Below are 24,017 nucleotides of genomic sequence, written 5' to 3' on the forward strand. Positions count from 1 at the left end.
GTGAAAGTTTCGCGTTCCGGAACAAAGTTCATGATCCACGGCCTCATATAGAGGCCTGCAGCAGCAAAGAAGTAAGGGCCTCCTTCAAACACTCTGTCTTTGTCTTCGATATTAGCAAAAACTACAGTGAAAAAACCCTTGGATCCAAGATGTAGGTCAATGCTACCTTTTGGTTTCCAGTGGTATTTAATCCACATTTGTAAAGCTTTTTCAGTGGGCCACAGCCCCATGAATTTACAAATGATTGCATATGTTTGCATATGATCCCTGTGCGCCTGCAGCGCTGGGTCATTTAAAATGATTCTGGGAATTACCGCTGCTTTGGGTTTGCATGGTCCCATGTGTGCTTTGTCTTTAGTGCTTTTCTCCCTGATATCTTCCACATTCTCCAATGTTTCATTATGCTCCCTTGCTTTGGTTCCCTCTTGCTCTTCTTCATTGCTTCTCTCTTTTCCTTTTGAATACTCTCTGTCATTTTCCATGGGCTTTTTCCCCCTACTAACCACTGCCTGCTTGAAGGAGGGAGTGGAGCTCCCCCCTTGAGCGTCCTTTCATGGCGGACAACCTCTATGATCGGTCGCACCCTGGTATTTTCCTCCCGCCGAATCGCTGCTCGAAGGCCAGAACATCGGTAGTCGGTTTGATTCAGTTGATTCACCTTGCCATGAAGGGGAGAATATAAAGGCATTGAAATCGCCATAAACCTTTTCATCACACATCTCCTCTTTGTGGACGACATCTTACTTTTTTGTGATGGCTCCAGGGGGGACTTTTCTAATCTCTAACCAATTATGGAGTTATTTTTAACAGCTACAAGACTGAGTATTAAAGCTAAAAAATCCTCTGTTACTCACAATATATTTTATGAGGCTGAGCTAACTAGAACATTTTTCCCTTTGTTGTCATTCTTTTGTCGGAAAGCCTTAAATATATGTGGTTCCTTTTGAAGCCAGACTCCTACAAAAAATCAGACTAGAAATGGTTAGTTACAAAAATTGAAAAAAGAGTCAAGCACTGGAGTTTCAAGTGGCTCTTGGGTTGGGCGCTTGGTCCTCATTAAATCAGTTTTATAGGCTATTCCAGTTTACTAGATTTCTCTTTCATGGGTTCCAAAAGGTATCCTTTCACAAATCCAGAAGATTTGTGGTCGGTTTCTCTAGGTTGGATCAAAAGTGGAGGATGTTCTTCCTTGGGTGGCCTGGGAAAAAATTGCATGCCCTAAAGAGAAAGGGGGGTGGGGCATAAAGGACCTTCCCTGTTTTTTTTTTCTCGCTCACTGGTAGCAAAATCAGGTTGGAGTCTTCTAACGAAGAACAACTTATGGACTTCAATGATAAAAATAAAATACATTGACCCTACTGATTTGATGGCTTGGTTGAGAGATCCAGAGAAGTCTCATAGAAATTCTTTGGTTATTTGGAAGGCCACGATAGACTCTTTTGATATTATTGTTGATGGGTTATCATGGTTGGTTGGCAATGGTATAAATGTTCGTGTGGGAATCGATCCTTGGGTTGGTTGTAATGAGGCTTTCATTCTTCCTAGAGGCCTGGTTGAGTCACTTGTTAAGGGGATTTTTTCACTCAACCATATCTCTCATGAAGAGTCTACTACTTTTTGGAATCAGGGTTGGAAGTCTGCGGAGGCATTAGAACTTGAGCCATAGTGGATGGGGATTTGGAGGGATTTCATAAAGGAACTTCAGAGAAAAAATGTTCGACTAAAGGATAGGGTTGATGATCTTCGTTGGGTAAACTCTCCCAGTGGTCTATATGCCCCGAAATATGGTTACATTTATCAAATGGGAAGAAGGTTGGGGGATGCTCGACACTGGTGGTCTAAGTCTTTATGGAAGCTCAGTTGTCCTCCTAAATCTAGACTCTTGTTCTAGTGCATTCTCAAGAACAAAGTCCCAACTTGGGATAACCTACAAAAAAGGAACAAACATGGCCCTGGTTGGTGTGCCCTGTGCAAATCCTCTGAAGAAAGCTCTAATCATCTCTTCATGTCCTACTCTTTTGCCTCTAAAACTTGGGAACATTTCTTAAAGTTTGTTGGTAACGCCTCAAATTGGTCTGGGAACTCTATGGAGACTACTTGGAAAAACTGGTGGGCACATACTTTTGATCCTCATTATCAAAATTTTCCTCCGATTATCTGCTAGGGAATTTGGGTGGCTCGAAACAAAAGCATTTTCAGGGATCAGTCTACAGACCCATATGTTACAAGTGCTTCCATTTATGAGTTGATCCCTCACAACATTCCTGCTACTCCCTCTCAAAATATTCAGGTTGAAACCATCAAAACTGATATTCCGTGGGCTTATTTTGATGGGGCTTCTGATGCCCACAATCGTTGTGGGGTGGGGATCGTCATACACTTGAATGAACAAAAAATCATTAATGCTTCTATGGGTATTGGGCCTAGTTCGAATAACTTTGCTAAATTATTTACCTTGAAAATTATTTTATGTTGGCTAAGGTAGATGGGGGTGCTTTCTACTCAGGTTTTTGGTGACTCTCTGAATGTGATCAACTGGGAAAATAATGTGCAGCGCTATCAAAATCTTACTCTAATTCCTATATTAGATGAAATTTTATTTCTTAAAACAACTTTTGACGATTTATCATTTTGTCACATTTACAGGGAGAGGAATATGGAGGTAGATTATCTCTCTAAAAAAGGTTTACAACAAGTTTTGGACTCCTGGTACATAACTGACTCGGACAACAGGCGGGTCACGATTTCTAATCGGGCTCCTTATTTATAAACTCTTTATATGGTTACTCAACTTTTGGGTTTTTGCTCTTTCGGGCCATTTGGGGGTTGTTTTTGGATATTTGGCATCTTGTCGACTATGTATATTTTTTTGGTTTCTGGACTTCCCCTAGACATGTTTGGTTATTTTTGGACACTGTTTTGGGTTGTTTTCTCCAATTGTTTGGAGAGGCATGTTCCCTTTTTTTCTCTACTTTTCATGGTTACCTATGGTGATACTTTTGTTTTGAGTAAGTGTGATATTCACTTTCCTCATTATGTTGTTGATTTCACTTACTGTGTATGTTGATCTCACAGACTGTTCATGAATGCTTCATTGCATCATTTTGTAACTTTTTATTCACTTAATAAAAAGTTCGAAATATTTTTTTATTTTTATTTATATTTATTTTTTTATTTTAATTTTAATTTTTTTATTTTTTATTTTTTTAACTAAATGAACACCCCCTAGGATGTCTTTCCCAACATTCAGCTTGGAATAAGTGTCCCGTCAACCGTGGTTATTATTTTTGCCTTTATTAACTCTTATTACATGGAATTTTCACCAAGGCTGTTACACAATGTAAATCATAGCGGAAAGCATAACTGGTCGCTACAAGACAAACATACTTGAAATGTAACATTTTTGTCTGTTATGCACGAAGCCACACTACATCGTCAACTAGACCCATCTCAAAATAGTCCAACTCCACACAAGCCCAAAATGTCATTTGTTGCCCCATAAAGAAACTATAATTGATTGGCTACAAGGTATAGGTACCATAAGCATGGTAAATGTAGGGAAGGAACAACATGTGCTCGCACCAACGACTACTACCTATGATGAATCGTCAATGCTCCTTTATCTTTATTGAACCTTATGGAAAACTTGGTCTTATAAAAAGTGAAGGTGAGGTATAAACAACCTAGTTTGCTATGTTTAGACTAGATCATTAGGAACAATGTCTAATTGAAAGAGTAGTAGGTGGTTGATGAGGTTTGGTTTAGGAGCCTAGGTTTACTTGTGGGTCTTCCTCTACATCTTGTTGATTAAATAGTTGTCCCATGACCAAAGCTCTAGTTATTTCTTTCGTCAAAGTATAGTGAATAAACAACACTAGTCATAGTCCTGCTAACCAAACCATCATCAGACGACATTGTTTGCTAAAAGCACTTCAAGCAAGTAGGAGCTACAATGAATAAAAAACACCATTCAAGTTAGGTGCGCCATAAATAACATTGATTTACATATAAGGAAAAGAAAAGAAAAATCAAATTAAATATAAAAAGAAGGATTAGACATTTCTTTACATAGAAAAAAAGAAAAGAAAGTGGAATTAAACAAAAAGATAAAGCTCACAGGGTATGTCCTTCTTCGAAATAAATAATACCTTGTCTAAGAACCAAAAGGATATTTATTCATGTGAGGATATGTATGAATACTTAATTCTTAGATACCCATTGGCATAGAAAGCCCATAAAATATATGAATTTTGCAAAGGCCATTGATATAGGATATTAGCATGGAAGGCCTGAAAGAAGGATAATTTAGATAAACAATAGGAGTGGTAGCATGACTTGAGGTCTAAGTCCAATATATTAATGGCATAAATACTATTAATAAGAGTAGGTTAGGGAAATAAATGAGAAAAGACCAATGGATCCATCCTCATGGTTTCGAGATGTATCACATGGTATTGCCCCATGTCACTTGAATCAAAGACAAGGCTAAGATAAATGTTTTCTTGTGACCACGAAGATCATACTCTAAACCATCAGGAAAGGGAAAACCATTAGACTTCGAAGGAAAACTCTCATTTATGACAAGATAGAGACATTCTACAATAGCGGCTCAAATGTGTCAATATTTACAGGCTTACTTTATTGCTACTTTAGGTGGGATGCAAGATGGCATGAATGGATATGAGTAATGTTCATACTAAGAGTCACTAAATAAAGGATAATGTTATATTTATCATTCTTAGGGGCCTAAACCATACAATGTTTATAAATATCCAGATCTCCAGGAACACCATAAACATGCTCTTAAAATCAAAACTTGACACACAGAGCATGTACCTCACTTAAATGCATTTGAGTCCTTGCGCTTCTCTACTAATTCTAAAATTGAAGTGCACACATGCACACAACCGCTTAGAGCACACATGCATACCAAACAAAGTATCTACAAGAATTTCTACCTACACCTCTCCTAGCACACATGCACACCAAACAAATGATATATACAAGTAGACAAATATAAACTGAACAATATAAACTAGAACATAAAGACTCATACATACATAACATGGAGCTCCAAATACATGAATCAAACAAGACTAAACATAGCACAACTCAAAAACCCCAAGAGGAGAGGAAGAGATATGAGGGAATGCTAATGCCATAGGGAATTAAAAAATGAAAATAATCAAAAGAATCAAGATCCCTTTACTATTACAATAACCTTCAATGTTAGTGCCACCTTTGACATTTGATAAGTACTACTAGATATCTCTCTGGAATTACGAATTGATATATCAGAGATTGCCATTTTTTGCTTCCAATAGAGGGATGGGATTGTAGTATGTGAATATATTCCTCTTCCAATGGAGGATTTTGTAGTCAGAGTTATAGCTGAACAATAAAATCATAATCCACATTATCTAAACAACAAAGCAATCCATGTTGTCTGAGCTGCATGATCCACTTCATCCAAGTTAACAAAGAACCCATTAATCCACTATAATCTTGATACTAAGATTTAAAACAAAATTTGCTAATCCATTATCGTTTTGTCATTAAAATTTTAAAAAGAATCAATTAGATTTTAAAAAATAAGAGCCAAGACCCTTTTTCCTTTCATAATGCATATCCCTAAAAGGTGGAAGTAAGCGCTTAAGAGAGTTGGGGTGGATAGAAAAATTAAAATTCATTTAATAGTTAGAGTTACAATATATTGTTGATATCTATAAAGGTTATGCAATTTTTTTATGATAAGTTTGGTGTTAATAGTTATTGATGAATTAATTAAGAAATGTAAGAAAGTGAGATTCATTGGATGTCATTATATGTTACGATTTTTATAGTTTCAATTTTCCTTCTCATTTATTGTTGTGACATTCCTGCAACATTTGGAAGAATTTGATTGCATCCCCGCTCATAAACATCCTCCTTCCCAAACACTATAACAACCTGCTCCCACACTTACCCAAGTTCACCAGTCCACTGGGGTAAATATGTGACGAAGAGTTACTATAATATGACTCAACCTCCTAGGTATTGCTAAGGAAGTGAAATCATCCAACCAAAACTTTACTGACCTCCCTCAGGAACTACAAGACCCTCAAGGAGCTAACCAACCACTCCATGTGCCCAACCCTTGAGTTAACTTGAATTTTAATGATCTGGACTCCCAGTCGCTCCCATGGCAAGGAAATCTAGCGACTACAACTCTCCAATTTCTCCCATAAGCCTGCTTCCCAGCGACTGCAGACTAAATTTCTCAGTTATATGTTAGCGACCCCGAGATCTGAGCCACTTTTTTAGGGCTAGGATCTAGATCTCTACCCAGAACTTGATGAAACTCTTAGAAATGATAAATGACATAAAGACAAAGCCTTTAATTCAAAACTTAATCAAGGAATTAACTTGACCCATCATAACCATGACAAACATTTTGTTAAACACATTATGAACATGTAATCTACAGGTCATAATTACATATATGAAAATAGGGGTCTCATACTTATATGAGAATCGTCAAGAAAGTATGATGCCTTCTCTCAATAGATGCATTAACATCTATTAGGTCATACATTTAATAACCATTCATTTACCAATCAAAACATGTTAAGATCCATAACTAGAATCTGTCATGAAACCATGCTTATAACCAACATATAATTAGAATAATAACAATGATAGAACAACCATCAAAGCCACATAATAACAAGTATAAATACTCATGAAATACAAGGGGAAAAATAACTCTTATTAACATATGCAAAAACTAACCAAGTCGGGGACTTCCATGTACCACCCAACCATAGATTGGGCTGAACCAAATCTTTCTTTCAGCCAATCACCCCTGTGCCATGTTCCAACCATGAATGTGAGTCTCACAACAAAACAACCAGGGCTTCCTCTGTATTTACTGCATATCCCACCAATATTGGTGAAGGGATTTCTAGGCCTGAAACCGTCATCTATACAACTAGGATTTACCATGTATCTCGCCATTACCGGTCAAGGGATTCCTAGGCCCAAACAAAGAAACATACTCTTCCAGGCTTTACCGTAATCCCGCCAAAACCAATCAAGGGATTACTAATCCTAAACAAGCTTGGATGCCTCCAAATTTCTTCACCAATACCTGGAGGAATTTTCCCGTCTCCACCCTTATGCTTTACCATGTATCCCTCTATTACCGTTTAAGCGATTCAATGGATCTTGGGAATTTTCGCGAGATCGCTTCTCCCGGTTCCAAAACCATTTGACAATCCAAATCTAAACCAATGAAAGAACCCCATCACACCATGAATATTCGAAAATGGCAAGGCAAGGCTGAAACCACTGTCACACTTGGTAAAACACATGCCAATGAAAACAAGCGAACCAAATACACACATGCATGTGAAAACTAGCATGGAAATCATACATGCAACTCGATACCTGTAAGTAATCCCGCTATAGCGCTTGATCCAACTCTTCCTTGCTTGATCTTTGCTTCCATTTGCTTCCTTGTCCTTCCTTTGCCTTCCTTTCTCCAATACTAGAGTGCTCAAAGAATGCTCTAAGTGTGAAAGAGTGTGTGAGAGAGAGAATATAGAGAATAGAGAGAGAGCTCCAACCCAAAATTGTCAAAAGGATTAAACTGACAAAAAGCTATGAACTAATCCTCAAAAACCTTTTTGTTAATGAGGCCTCTATTTTCTTCAATTTCCTCCTCACATGCGACCTGTGACCTTTCACCTTCCTTTTCTCCTAATTTCCATTATTTTCATAAATAAAATGCTAATTAATGCCTCTTTGTCTTTTCAAAGCCTTGGCAAATTTTTCCTTTATTAACTTTATTACATGAACTTTAAAACCAGGGCTATTACAGATAATACTTCTATGGACTTTGATCAAATACAAATGGCTTGTCAAGGGAGAATAAAAGCATATATGCCATGGATGCCAATATATAAACATTATGGCAAGTAGTGCACATAATATATAGGAAATGCTAAAAATACAACTACCTTGAGGTGATGTGTCGTAAATGGACCTTGGATTGATCTCACACATGTGTGGGTGTGAACATTGTTTTAAGTGTCTTTTGGGCTCAAGTTGTAGGGGTTGGTTTCATGAAACATGACTTTTGTTATTTTTTGTACAGAGATATTTGAACACCGTGGTCATGCAAACTATCTAGATTGCGAGAATGAGGGTCAATATGGAGATACGAGGAGTAGGACAATGTGAGGAGGAATCATCCTATGTCAAAGAAACACATTTTGGTGACAAGTTCTCCCCCTTCAGCCCACTAGGATTTGCAAGGGTATGTTACCTCTTCCTATTGGTCAATCATTTCATTCTCAACCGAACAAAGTATGCATTACGGTGTAAATTCTCTTACCAACTCTAGGTGAAGGAAGAAACATTATAGTATACGATGACCTAATTTTCATAGACATACTTTGGGGTCTTCACTACATTCTCCCTTGGCTAAGGACTAACCTAGGTAGATTTCATTGAATTTAAACATTAGTATATGTTCTAAATTGAATATAATAGTTCCTATGTAGTTTAGTCACAAGGGTATTACTTTAGCTAGTCATGATGGTTGTAAAGGTTCTTCAAAGGATCAAAATTTAGAAATTGATCTCCATGTTTCCGAAAGTCAATGTGAAAATTAATTTTGTAATGAAATTTCCTAAGTTCCATCATCTATCTGAAAGGAATATGTTGGAATAATCTCCTTTCTATTAAGAACATGTTTTAGAAACTAAAAATTTTAGTTATAGTTCATGGCTATTGCATTGGCTTTATGCCAATGTCAAGAGGAGTTAAACAAGGTGAACCATCTACACCTTTTTTTTTATTTTATTTTGTGTAGCGAATAACTTTTTCTAATAATATCCTAACATGACTATAATAAAGAGTATTCAAGTAGGCCATGAGGTTAAGGCCACAAACATTTATTTGGCAATGATAACACTAGTCTTGTGGGTTTAATGTTAATAGAGGAAACAAATCTCTAGAATATTTCACTTGATATATAATGTGAAGCATTGTTGGATACTAAAGGGATCCACGAGGTATTATTTGAAGGAAGCTACTCTTCAAGATTCTAAGCATTGAGGAAATATTGACTAAGTTGGAAGAAGAAATTGATGCCTTGGTTGAGAATTTTGACAATCTAGATTCTTGCATCTCAGTTTTAGGGAAAACTTAACAACAATATGATGATTCAATAACTTGGGGTGGTTGTACAATAATATACCTACTTGGTCAACTTCAATTTGACTTGTTTTATTGTTTTAGAAGTGTAGGATGTAGCAAATGCTTATTTGAATAATATAAAGATCAAAACCAACACTTTATGGAAAGAATTTGGAGAACTTCCTATAAAAGAAAAAGAAGAAGATTGAACAATCATATGACCTCAATGAAAAAAACACACATTTTTCTCCTGAAGAGAAAAGGGCATGTGGGAAATCGGCGCATTACTTTATGTTCCTGATGCCCATACTGATGTAGGAAACATGGAGGAAAAGCATTAAAGCGGGTCTTATCCATGCTTTCAAAGGGATTTGTCCATAGATGAGAATAATCTAAATCTTAAATAGTTACAAAGTAATTGTTTGTGACAAGGAAAGAGTTTTCTTTAGAGGTGACAAAACAACATCTTGTAAAATATCTAGATGAACTTGTTAAATTAAAAATATTTAAGGACAAAGATTTCCCATTAGCAAAAGACTCGACAATCAATCATCTAGGTCTACTCAACCCAAATTTTAACCAAGGTAACAATTGAATGCATGGATAGATTTTACTCTTTCAAAATTAATAGGGATCTCAACCAACCCTTTACGCAACTATTTTGAATGTACTGACCACATAAATTATTTCTTGCTTCAAATGGACTCTTATACAATTTAAAGGAGAGTTAAGTATGATGAAACCTTCTAAAATAACTGGAGCATTATCTAAAGTGAGTTAAGCCAACTCCCTAAAAGGATAGAGATGTCAAAAATGAAAGTAATGAGAGACAACAACACCTAGAGTTACCATGAGTGAGAGTTTGCAAGATGTAAGGGAATGAGTTACATCCATTGGTTCTCTTAGTTGCCATATACAAACATGAAAGGACATTCTATATAGACATAGGGTTACTAGTCAAATGGACTCATATCGTGTCGAATCATGCTACTAGAGTACACAACTTGTGTTGGAGATACTCTATATACAAACCCAAATCAAGCCTTGACGTATTGAATAACAAGGAAAACAAACATAAGGCATGTCCATAATAGAGAAGCACTACCATTTGCAAATACGAGAGAATTTAGCTCTATGTGTGTGTGTGTGTGCAATTCGAGACAAAATTCATAGGGTTGACCTAATTTGGCACTTCTAAGTTGACATTAGATGTCTAATCTAAATATTGAGTCGATGTTACAAAAACTCGTGTTTAAATAAGGATGGTGGGATAATTTGTAGTTGGATTTGCAATAGATAGCGGTGTTGGAAAGCATGGAGCTAACCTACTCCAAGGATTGAGGTTGACCCCTATTGAGTTGGTTCACTTGATTTGCAAGAGGGGTATTGTCATCATTGAGTTTTCTTGTTGCATGTGGGGTGACATTATCATTTTGAAGACATGAACACCCACTTTGAGCTCTCACATCTATTATTAAAGGAAAACTACAATTATCATCAGCAAAGGAAGGGGATTTTGGGAATTGAAAATTAACTTGAGTGCCATATGTTCACTATTGAATAAAGTTAACATGCATTGAAGGACCTTTGGAGCTGGATGTTACCAGTGGAAGACACGTTTTGATATTTTGTTTCAACTTTGAGGGCTTGTGTGTAATGTCCTATTTTAATTGATTACCCAAGGAAGGACAAATTGGCCTATCTAACCCTGTAGGTTATAGTTAATTGAAAAGGGGGAATCCCATTATTATGTTATTGGCGTAGCATTAGATAGTTTGGGGTAAATGAAGGAAAGCTTCCAATAAAATCCAAAATTGGGGCAAATGGAGGGAAACTTATTAGCCACTTAAATTCAAATTTAAGAGGGAAGACCCCAAAGGGAATCTATAGAAATGAGAGATGAGAATAATTTTAATCACGATGGCTTGTAGATTAAATTACATTGGAAATTTTCGCACTAATTAGATGGAATAATGCGATGGAACTTAAGAATGCATCATTTATACTTACAGGTATCCAAATTCAATTAGGGTCCAAGGAATTGAGGAAATTATTTTCCTTCATTGATATTTAAGGTCCATCTGTGATAGAAAGGTGTTCTAGGACAATTTTAGATTTTAGACAGTGGTAAAAAATATGTCATCCTAAGGGGGTGATTTGAAATTGGCAATGAAGATTTGAATTTTTTTTTTGGTTGGAGGGGGGTGCTGAAATGCAAAACAAGAACCCCGTTATTGATTATTTATCTAAGAGGTTTGGAGATTCATGGCTCTATGATGTAGAACCTATTAGCTTGGGTCCAACATGGGGGGTCTTTAGAAAAGAGGTGGAGTGGGAATCAAGGAGATTAGACAGGGTTTTGGTAGCATAAAATATTATGGGGGATGTGGAAAGTCTTAAATTCATGCGTAGGGGTGTGTTGTAGCGGCTACAACCACCCTCCAAAATTTTGCCTTAACTTCATTTTGGAGCCTCCTTACCAACCTTCACAGCAGCATGTCTTGCTTCGTCAAGTTCACAAGCTCCAGTGATTTTCTTGAAGAAAGACAACCTGTCGATCAAACCTTAATGCATTCCCCTCACAGGATGTTCACCCAGACTTGGTCCAGTTGTAGGTTGAGCAGCTACCCCAAGAAATTGCGCAATTCTGGAGGGAAACTAGCCTTCCCTCCAGAAATTGTGCAATTCTGTCTGGCAGCCTGTTGGGCTCCAAAATTTCACAATTCTGCCAGTCAACCCTACAAAGAAAATTGCGCAATTTTTCCCAGCAGGGCTGATCTTCCCATAATTTGCGCAAATCTAGGCAGCTGTCAGTTGCTCTGCCCAGAAATTGCACAAACCTCCTGGGCAACCAACCTAACTCCCAGCCATAAATGCGCATTTTCTCCTAGTAGTTGAGCAACGTCTTGCATGTGCAACTGAGTTAACCGGTTCCCTTTGGGACCGAGCAAAACAGACTTGCATGCATGGGCTGCTTCTCCTAAGATACCATGTAAAGGCATCCCTTGTTTCAGGGATCTGTTTTTGGCAGTTGGAGGTTACATGCAAGGATCATTTCAGAAACCTCCCACCAAGTGTCGCTTAGATTCGTGGCATACGCGTCACAACCTCGATTTTATCAAAAATCATCAACCGAACACTGCAAAGCTCATTCCTCACATCAACCTTGCAACTTTGACATCCCACATCACATCTAGGAGTTGTCGACACATTCAGCTCAGTTGTTTTGGGGTAAGCCCGCTTTCCATGTCTTGGGTTGCATTTTTGGCGTTTTTTGTGTTTCGCTTCGTATGAATGTTGTCTTCTTGATTTCAGTGAGCGCTGCTATCATTTCGATACATACTAGCATTGTTTCAGTTTTCGTTAACATCTCATTGTTGTCGCATGCATGAAACTATTTTTCACGAACGGTCACCGATTCGGTGATTCGCTTCACCCACATGCATGTTGTTCTGTTTTCTGAATTTGTCATTCGTCGTCTACATGCACGATCATTCACTTATTCTTACACTCAGTATCACCATGCATTCGCTTTCAGTTGCACATCGACGAGTTTGGGGAGCCTTGGCCCAGACTCTGCCACACCAAGAGCCTCACCAAGATAGCATTGCACAATCCTAAGAGGGAAGGCTCTGTCTTCCTCTCAGGAAATGCGCATTTCTGCCTAGTGACTATCCTCCAGGACTGTTTTGCGCATTTCTGAGGGACAGTGACTGTTGGCCCAGAAAATTGCAATGCAGTCACTAAGCTTGTAGCTTGTAGCCATTGCCAGCTGAGATTATGCAATTCCAGGAGTTAGCAGCTAGACTAGACTATGCATTGTGTAGTTCCAACAACCATTCAGTCTCCCAGCAACCAAGACTGTGCCTTTGGCAGTCTTGGCAGTCAATCTCCCGACCTCCCAGTGGAAATTGCACAACCTTCATGATTAGTCACACAAGTATGTTGCAAGTCAGTTCTCAAGTCTATTTTGGTTTTTGACCGGAAAATTGCTTGCCATGAGTGTTTCCATGTCTCTAGGTATCACAGGTGTTCATATGCCTCTCAATAGTACAGGTACAATGGTTTCTAGGAGAGCAAGGACGAAGACACCATTCAGAGCACACTTGGGGATGCAGTCGATCAAGTTTCTATGAACTCGCCTACCCACGAAGACATCAAGTTGTTCGTAAACGAGGACATCAAGATATGACAACAACAACATCACAACGAGCAACATCATGAAAAACAGCTGAAGGTAGCATACCAGATGCAACAAATGCAAGAGGAAGGTTGTTGACAACACAAAGGCGGAACAAAGTTGCAAGCTCAAGCAGATCCACTGATGATGAAAGCAACTTTGGAGACTCAGTCTATGAGGTGACGACGTGACATGAAGATCGCGCGAAGACAAATAATGGAACAAAGAAGGAGTTGCATGTGATGAAGTAACAACTAAGAAATAACATGAAGTTGCATAGATAAAAGAATGAGTTGCAGTCGGAACATGAACAGCAGGGGGCACAACATGCACTCACAGATGAAACTGCACTAGTACAAGTTATAGATCCATCCTAGCAGCTGGCACGGAGCAGACATGGTGAGCAATGTTTTTGATCGCATTCAAGGGATTCAATAGCATGCATGTCATTATGCACATGCGTGTGATCCAACCCATTCAGCACACTCACCAAGGTGAAGACAAGAAGCAAGTCCAACTGGAGCTGAGTATGTAGTTGACAGTTGATGCGCATGACCACCAGCACACACTGGAAGATCAACACAAACATTATGCATCAATGTGTTTTTGGTTCGGTTGCACCAAGAATACCATGCACATGCTAGTAGATGAGTCGGATGAAGGAGGCATACCAATGAACCCGAATGCAATGGAGGCAAGAGTTTGCTTCAGCAAGATGTCATCATTGAGTGCATACACACCATCACCGATGACCAAGCTTGGCATCAACTCACCACCTTCACCATCACAAGCATGTCAAAGAGTTGGTCTCATCACAATGGACCGAGTGTCAGTGATGTCTTGCATGGCTTGCTCAAGCCATGTTGTCTCGCATGAGTACATGTGCATTATAATGTAATGTCTTGTCAAGTGTAATTCAAGTGTCGATAGTTGGATGTAACAATCATAGAGTAGATGAAGAGTCACGAGGGTAGTTGAACTGTCACAAAAGGGAATGTCAAGGGTCACCCCACCCTTTGCTATAAATAGTCCCTCATAACTCATTGTAGAGGCTTTTGGTCAGCCAAGCTTCCGATAAGACTATATTGGAGAGAGCTTGGACAATATTGTAATGAGCCTTGGCTTCTCCACTACGCAGAGTTAGTACATCTCTTTGGAGGAGCAGGCGGATGTGGCTGTAATGTTCCACTATTTGGACTAGTGGTTGGACATGCATGTATTGTATGAATGGAACTTACACTTATTTATATAATAAGAGCCAACACGTTTCATGCATATGTTGTATTGTATTCTATGCTATCTAGTTTACTCTAAATGATATATGTATTTTCTTTCTTACGCATGCATGTATGGGCTATTCTGTATGAGTATGTATGAATATTTTTGAAATGTGTTGTTGGTTTAACCATCGCTTTGGATTGCTTACTAACTCACTTTCTAGCTCGTGATGCATCCTTGCTCCTATGTTCCCTTCCAAGCTTAGAACCTCTCGTGCACCTTCCTTGACACATTGTAGCTGTCACACCCTTGCTACTAATAGAGTCATCTTACTTGCCTCTGTGCGAAATCACGGTCAAGGCATTACCATACGACCCACTGCTTGGACTCCTACACCAAACGTTCTGAGGTCTAATTGGGACTTCTTACCAAGGAGATCCCCTTACATGTTGGTGGGTCCAACACTGTCAACATTTTGGTGCTAGAAGGAGGGCCAGATGACAAGTTGAGTCCTCACCTTTGTTTTGAATCTCTACACATCTATCATGACTAACTACCGAGTTTCTCTTCCGGAATCTTATGGAAACAATTTCATCATCTCGGAAAAGCTCTCAGATAACTTGTCTCATAAAACATTTGATGGTGGAGGCTACGTAGCCTTGGTTAGGCACGTGGTCGGTGTTGCAGGCTCATGCGTGTTGGGTTGTGTTATATTCTTTCCATGACTAGCCCATGTAGTTAACCGAGGGGTTAGAGGGGGGGCAGAGCCCCCCCTTCGTTGCGTCGATTACGTAGTGGGGGGGGGGGGGGTCACAGGGGGTTTGAGGGGTGTAGGTAACCCCACTTTATGGGGTCCGAGGTAGCGCCCCATAAAATTTTGGTTTTGGAACCTATGTTAGGTTGGGAAGACCCACCTATGGTTTTGTGCATGATTTTCGCACATGTTTTTTGGACGCGATGGTTTTCAGTCCATGGTATTGGACGCGATGGTTTTCGATCCATGGTATTGGATGCTTCGACACGTATAAATATGTATTATAACATTGAAAGGAACATAACGAAAAATCAAGGTGGTAGTCCCGGTTTTGGGATCCAGGGGAAAATCTCTGTATATATGTGTTTTATGTGTTATGCTCTCGCATTGTTTATTTTATGTGTTTTAAAATTCGTATGCAGGTAATTTCTGTACGGGGTTAAAACTTACATTTGGTATCAGAGTTGTTTTGGCTTCAAGGGGATGCCTTTGTTGCTAAGGGTTTTCGCTTGGGCCTGTAGTAGATCCTGTTCAGTGGGAGATCTGTGAGATCGATTCTAGTGGTGAAAGAAGATGGCGAGCAGTGGAAAGATAGAGATCGAGAAATTTAATGGTCAGAGTTTTGAGTTGTGGAAACTCAAGATGGAGGATCTGTTGGTGGATAAAGATCAGTGGATCATGGTAGATCTGGGTACTAAACCAACGGGAGTGTCCGATGAAGAATGGAAGAAGTTGGATCGGAAGGAAAAGAGCACAATACGATTGTGTGTCTCAGATTCAGTATTGCTGAATGTATCAGGGGAAGCTACGACGAAGGCTTTGTGGGACAAGTTAGGGACTTTGTACCAATCTAAGTCTCTGGTGAATAAACTATTCCTGTGGAAAAAGCTGTATAACCTGAGGATGAAAGATGGAGACTCGGTGATAGAGCATCTGAACACATTTAATACTGTGGTAAGTTAGTTAGCATTTGTTGATATTAAAATTTTAGATGAAGATAAGTGCATCAGTTTGTTGTGTTCTCTACCAGATTCGTGGGATAGTCTGGTTATTGCAATAGGTAGCAATGCAACTGCCTTGTAGTTTGATGAAATAGTCTCATCCTTGCTGACGGAGGAGATGAGATAGAAAAATATGGAGAGACAGAATGGTGATGCCTTGTATATACAAGGACGGTACCAGAACAAAAACAAAAATAAGTCATCGAGTGGGAGATCTAAATCTAGAGGGAGATCTAAATCTCCAGAAAAACCTGTAAAGGTGGTGTGCTAGAAATGCAGAAAGGAAGGGCACTACAAAAGGGACTGTAAATATAAAGCTCTTGATAAAGGAAAGGGATTTGATGATGCTCCTTCTGTAGAGGCGAAAACCACCTCAGATGAAGGTGGGGATGTGTACTTGGCTTCTTCAAGTACACATGTAGATCATGAGGCATGGTTGATTGACTCAGGTGCATCCTTTCACTTCACTCCCCATAGAGAGTGGTTCTACGAGTATGATAAATATGATGGTGGTGATGTCTTCTTAGGGGATGATAGGAAAGCTAGAATCGTTGGTCGCGGAAAAGTAAAGTTGAAGTTGCAAGGTGGAAGGGTTAGAACACTTCCGGGTGTTCTGCATATTCCTGCATTAGCTAGAAATTTGATTTCTGGCAGGTGTGAAAATAGTGTTTGAGAAGGATACCTGCAAGATGGTTTGAGGAGCACTTGTATTGATGCGGGGAGTTCTGACTGGAACTCTATACAAGCTGCAAGGTAGAACTGTTGTTGATGGGTGCAACAGTTCTGTGGTTCCTGAAAGTGGAGCAGAAAATCTAGTGGTCTCTGGAGAGAAGACCATTTTGTGGCATCAAAGGCTTGGACATATTGGAGAGAAGGGCCTTCGAATATTTCATGGTAAAGGTATGGTAGAAGGTATGAGTAATAACTCTCTAGATTTTGATTTCTGTGAAAATTGTGTATATGGGAAGCAAAATCGGGTGAGTTTACCCTTTGGTGGTAACAGGGTGAAACATACATCAGAGCTTGTGCACAGTGATGTATTTGGACCTGTGAAGCTTCCATCACTGGGTAAGTCTGTGTACTATGTATCATTTATAAATGACTTCTCAAGGAATACATGGATATATTTCCTTAAGAAGAAATCTGAAGTCTGTGACAAGTTTAAAGAATTTAAGGCTCTGGTGGAAAACCAGACAGAGAAGAAGATAAAGGTGCTGAGGACAGATAATGGTGGAGAGTTTTGCAGTAATGAATTTGAAGACTTCTGCAATAAGTGTGGTATAGCACAGCAGAAGACTACTCCATATACACCTCAACAAAATGGAGTTGTAGAAAGAATGAAAAAGACATTGATGGAAAGGGCAAGGAGCATGCTCAGTGGTGCCGGGTTAGGACAAGAATTCTGGGCAGAGGCGGTGGAGACAACATGTTACCTGGTCAACAGATCACCTTCATCAGCATTGGAGGATAAGACTCCACAAGAGGTATGGACTGGTAAGAAACCCTCTCTTTCACATCTGAGGGTATTTGGATGTGATGCATATGTACATGTTCCAAAGGAGAAACGAACCAAGTTGGATGCTAAATCTAAAAAGTGCATCTTTATTGGGTATAAGGATGGTTTAAAGGGTTATAAGCTTTGGAACCCAGCAACAAGGAAGGTTGTGTACAGCCGATATGTGGTGTTCAGAGAGGTGAAAGATGTTGTTAAACATGAAGTCCAACCAAAGGAACCTGAGAAGATAGAGTTTGAGCTAAAGGAAGAAGAATCAAACTCTACAGTAGAGAAGGAATCAGAAGATGAAGAGCCACAAACTCCAGGTGTAAGAAGATCAGTTCGAGAAAGAAGGCAGCCAGAAAGGTATAGTCCATCTGCTTTCTATTCAAATTTTGCTTTATCTATTACTGATGATGATCCTATAACTGTGAAGGAAGCAGTAGATTCAGAGGATGGAAAACTCTGGAAAGAGGCCATGGTTAATGAAATGGCATCTTTGCACAAAAATGAGACTTGGGATCTGGTGGAGTTTCCGTCTGGAAGGAAACCCATTGGCAGTGAATGGGTGTTCAAGAAGAAGACAAATGCAGAAGGAAAGGTGGAGAAATATAAAGCTCGGTTGGTAGCAAAAGGTTATTCCCAGGTGCCGGGAATTGATTTTGGTGATATTTTTTCTCCTGTTGCCAAGGTAACCTTTATTAGATTACTTTTATCTGTTGCTGTTGCTTTTGATTTTGAGGTAGAACAGATGGATGTGAAGACAACATTTCTTCACGGGGATCTAGAAGAGGAAATCTACATGAAGCAACCTGAAGGCTTTGTGGTGAAGGGTAAGAAAGAACTGGTATGCAAGTGAAAGAAGTATCTGTATGGGTTAAAATAGTCACCAAGGATGTGGTATCAGAAATTTGATACATTATACAGGGACTTGGCTTCGCCAGAAGCAAAGCAGATCACTGTGTGTATTTTAAATTAATTGGTGACTATGTTATTTATTTGGTCTTGTATGTGGATGATATGTTGCTAGTTGGAAATGACAAAGAAATTATCCAGGATTTGAAGACCCAATTGTCCTCCAAATTCGACATGAAAGATCTTGGTGCTGCAAACTATATTTTGGGCATGGAAATTAAAAGAGATCGGGCAAAGAGGAAGCTCTGGTTAAACTAGAGGAATTATGTCGAGACAATATTGCAGAGATTTAGTATGCAAGATAGTAAACCGATGAAGGTTCCTATTCCTGTAGGTGTAAATTTATCTGCTGAACAATGTCCCAAGACACAAGAAGAGGAAGAGGACATGTCCCATGTTCCATATGCAAGTGCAGTCAACCGCCTGATGTATGGAATGGTCTATACTAGACCATACATTGCACATGCAGTGGGAGTATTGAGCAGGTTTATGTCAAAACCAGGAAAGGAGCATTGGATAGCAGTGAAGCGGGTTTTCAGGTATTTGCGTGGCACTAGTGATTATGGTTTATGCTACTAAGGAAGACCGGGATTGGACATAGTGTTGGATATTCGTGGCTTTGTTGATGCAGACTGGGCTGGAGATTTGGATCTGAGAAGATCTACAAGTGGGTATGTGTTTAACCTATTTGGAGGTGCAGTTAGTTGGATGAGTAAGAAACAATCTGTAGTGGCACTATTAACTACAGAGGCAGAATAAATGGCAGCCACTCACGCAAGCAAGGAAGCAATTTGGCTGTTGAGATTGTGTTCAAGTATGGGGTTAGTACAGGGAGCTATAAGGATAGACTGTGATAGCCAAAGTGCAATTTTCTTGGCAAAGAACTCACATATCATTCAAATACAAAGCACATTGATGTTCAGTATCACTTTGTGAGGGATATGATAGAAGACAAAAAGGTGTTGCTAGTAAAGGTGGACACTTTGAAGAATACTGCAGATGCATTGACAAAATCTGTGAGCTTTGAGAAGTTCTCTTGGTGTAGAGAAACAATGGGCGTTGCAGGGTCGGATAAATGATTAAGCTCTCTTGTGGCCCCCTGTGGAAAGAAAACAACAAGTGGGAGAATGTTGGGTTGTGTTATATTATTTCCGTGACTAGCCCACGTAGCTAACAGGGGGGTTAGAGGGCGGGCGGAGCCCCCACTTCATTACGCCGATTACGTAGCGAGGGGGGGGGGTCACAGGGGGTTTGAGGGGTGTAGGGGGTGAGGGGTTTTTTGGACACGATGGTTATCGGTCCATGGTATTAGATACTTCGACATGTATAAATATGTATTATAACATTGAAAGGAACATAATGAAAAATCAAGCTAGTAGTCCCGGTTTTGGGATCCAGGGGAAAATCTCTATGTATATGTGTTTTATGTGTTATGCTCTCGCATTGTTTATTTTATGTGTTTTAGAATTCATATGCAGGTAATTTTTGTACGGGGTTAAAACTTACAATGTGAAAGACATGGATTCTTTGAAGAATACATGAGTTGTGCGTTGTTTGTCTGCATGCTTTGAGGGCACCCAATGCACTGGTGTGCCACGCTGCCCGAAAAATCTATTCATTCTCTTGCTCATTTGGTCACAAAGATAGACCGTGATTTCAATCACTTCGACTATAAAGCACTCAACAAAGAAATTTTGGAATTACGAAAAGCACCTGATGAATCCGTTGAATAGTTTTACACACGCTTTTGTAATCTTGCATACCGATTCCCTGAAGATGATATTGATTGGAAATTTCTCGATGGGAGATTTGAGTATCTTCTTTACATATCTGAAAATCCGCAATTCTTGAAATCACTTGAATCTCACTCATACTATGGTGATGGAACTACCCAATCACGAGCAGGCACAGTCGCTGTTACAAGTGATTGTCCGCCTTCACCTCATCAAACAACTCCACCACTGCGGAGTGATGTGGGAGATCATGCACATACCTATGTTGAACTGTCACATCCTCTCACCCCACCTGCTCTTGATATCTGCACAGATTTTGCTTGCAATATTGTTGGTTGTCACGTGGATTCGTTCCCTCGACCTCTGTCCTTGCGTTCTGTTGATCCTCCGGATTGTATTGTTTTGTGTTCTTCCATTCCGGACTCTTCACCTGCTGTGAACGAGGATTAAGTTTTCGACGGAGTTGGTGTTATGCAACCAACCTGCACCGTCATTCATGATGAGTGTGTGCGGGAATCCAAAGAAGAACTCACAGTGAAGGATGATATCCTTCCAGTCGCGCCTCATTCGCTTCATCCTGACATCCCTTGAGATTCTACCTCTGCTAATTTCCCATGTGAAAACCCATTTCTAGATGTTTCTACTTTCGATCATTCACAGGACACGGCGGATGTGAGTCTATCATCACAGTGCGGAGAGGACACATCTTCCTCCGGAAATCCATCCAATCTGTCATCTATCATTTCTGAAAATACAGAGGGTGAACATCTTTTCTTCTCATCTACCCCTCTGCATGATTCATCAAATCATGAGGATGTCGACAAACATCCTGAATTTTCTGATCTTGGTTGTCGTGATCTATCCACTTCTTCATCTGATCACGATGGTGATTTAACCGTTGTTAATCTGTCCAAGAAACTGATCTACAATGATCTATTTGTGAACGAAGTCGAAACCCCCCAGACTGTCGAGGCACTCCAGCCCGAGCTGACTGTTATGTCAGGCCCTCGCTATCCTAAGGTTGGTTTCACTTCTAGTCAGGAAATTGTTGAAACACTCAAGGCTCCTCATCACTCTCTGCTTTGCATTGAAGATCAACCAAACACCCATATTTTGCTTCCTCCACTCAAACTACACGATCCAATCACTCATGCATTGGAGGAATCTTACACAGCAAGCACACATGCACAACACAAGTGGTCTACCATTCTCACGTTTTCTTGCATGTCACAGTCAAGAGAATGCATACACTCAACATCTACACACAGTGTAGCACAACACCATGACAACTCCATAGAATGCATGTCATGCGCTTTCACTCATTTTCGTTCTGTGGACATTTTTAAACTCGGGGTGTGTTTGTCTTCAATGTCACATCTTTCTTTTTTTTTGGTTTGCATAGTTGTCTTGTTCACAAACCATGCCTTCACCAACATGGGTTAACCAATGCGCTGATGGCTGCATTGGAAATATCACTCCATGTGAGATGGCCCATGCATTGTTAGCTTAGTTGTAGGAGTAGTGTTTGCTTGCATGCTTGTTTGCTTACTTGCTTTGTTTGTTATTTTGTCTACTTGCTTGTTTGCTTACTTACTTTGTTTTGTTGTTTGTAGTTCTCTTGTTTTGTTCGTAGGATAGTTTCGCATGAAACCATGTATGACTCTTGAAGCAAGCTGGGTAAAGTACAAGAGGCCTTGTGCTGTTATCACAACTTGGTTATCTGTCATCCTGCCTTTGTATGAAGAGCTTGTTACTTTTTAGTCCATGATATGTCAAAGGAAAACACGTAATGTTCAAAGTGAACCTTGGTGAAAACACAACACTTGCGCGCTAACTAGTGTCACCTACTCTAGTCGGTTGTTTTTGGGTTAACCTTTGTTAGCTTGGTCAAGTAGAGTAAGGTGAGGAGGAAAATCTTAACAAGCACGTCAGAGGTATAATAAACTATTTCTCTGCTGGAACAACCTCTTCTGCTCTCAATAAGTCGGGATCCCTCTTTCGCCTTTGAAATGAATAAGTGCCATGCACAGTTACGAAAATAAAAAAATAAAAAATAAAAAAAAATGAAAAAAGTTTGAAAAAAATGAAAAATGTATAAGGCGAAAGAAGAGAAAGGCTTTGTGCACAGAGAGGTGATGCAAGTAACTCTGTTGGGGTACTAACTAGGCTCGCTGGTAGCGGAGCCATGCTTGTATTCCTATGTGACTCCGCCGAGGTACTGTCTAGGCCTGTTGGCAGCGGAGCAACACCAGAGATGAAACTAAGACTCTGACTGCTATACTGCTTGTGCACCAATATACCCCTCAACCCTAATCGAAACAACTGCGTTGACTTGGCTTGGAATGTGTGTTAATTGACCAAAAGCTTGGCAGATGCTACATCTTACAATCAAGCTAGTGTGGAAACCAAGAGGAGTTGATAACTGAACAATACTTCCGGAGGTGTTAGACTTGATTTTCATGAACAAGGTCCATTTAGAGAGCTTGAGTTATACCAGTGTGTCGCCAAGTGTTGTAGCGGCTGCAACCAACCTCCAAAATTTTGCCTCAGCTTCATTTTGGAGCCTCCCTACCAACCTTCATAGTAGCATGTCTTGCTTCGTCAAGTTCAAAAGCTCCAGTGATTTTCTTGCAGAAAGACAACATGTCAATCAAACCTTGATGCATTCCCCTCACAGGCTGTTCACCCGGACTTGGTCCAGCTGCAGGCTGAGTAGCTCCCTAAGAAATTGTGCAATTCTGGAGGGCAACCAACCCTCCCTCCAAAAATTGCGTAATCCTATCTGGTAGCCTGCTGGGCTCTAGAATTGCGCAATTCTGGAGGGCAACCAGCCTTCCCTCCAAAAATTGCGCAATCTTGTCTGGCAGCCTGCTGGGCTCCAGAATTGCGCAATTCTTCCAGTCAAACCTCACAAAGAAAATTGTGCAATTTCCCCCAGCAGGGCTGCTCAGTCCAGAATTTGCGCAAATCTGGGCAACAATCAGCTGTTTTGCCTAGAAATTGCGTAAACCTCTTGGGCAGCCAGCCTAGCTCCTAGCCAAAAATGTGCATTTTCTCCCAGCAATTTGAGCAGCCTCTTGCATATGCAGCTGAGTTGACCGGTACCCTCCAGGACCAAGATAAACAGACTTGCATGCATGGGCTACTTCTCCCAAGGCAGCATGCAAAGGAATCCCTTGTTTCAGGGATCTATTTTTGGCAGTTGGAGGTTACATGCAAGGATCATTTTAGAAACCCCCCACCAAGTGTCGCTTTCCCTAGATTTGTGGCATGTGCATCACAACCTCGATTTTATCAAAAATCATCAGCCAGACGCTGCAAAGGTCATTCCTCACATCAACATTGCATCTCTGACATCCCACATTGCATCTAGGAGTTGTCGGCACATTCAACTCAGTTGTTTTGGGGTAAGCCTGTTTTCCATGTCTTGGGTTGCATTCTGGCGCTTTTTGTGTTTCACATGAACACTGTTTGCTTGATTTCAATGAGCGCTTGCTGTCATTTTGATACATACTAGCTTGTACTAGCATTGTTTCAG

The sequence above is a fragment of the Pinus tabuliformis genome, chromosome 4_2 (genome assembly GCF_031772625.1).
Source record: "Pinus tabuliformis cultivar Carrire ecotype Pingquan chromosome 4_2, CPIR1, whole genome shotgun sequence".
In the NCBI taxonomy this organism is placed as follows: domain Eukaryota; kingdom Viridiplantae; phylum Streptophyta; class Pinopsida; order Pinales; family Pinaceae; genus Pinus; species Pinus tabuliformis.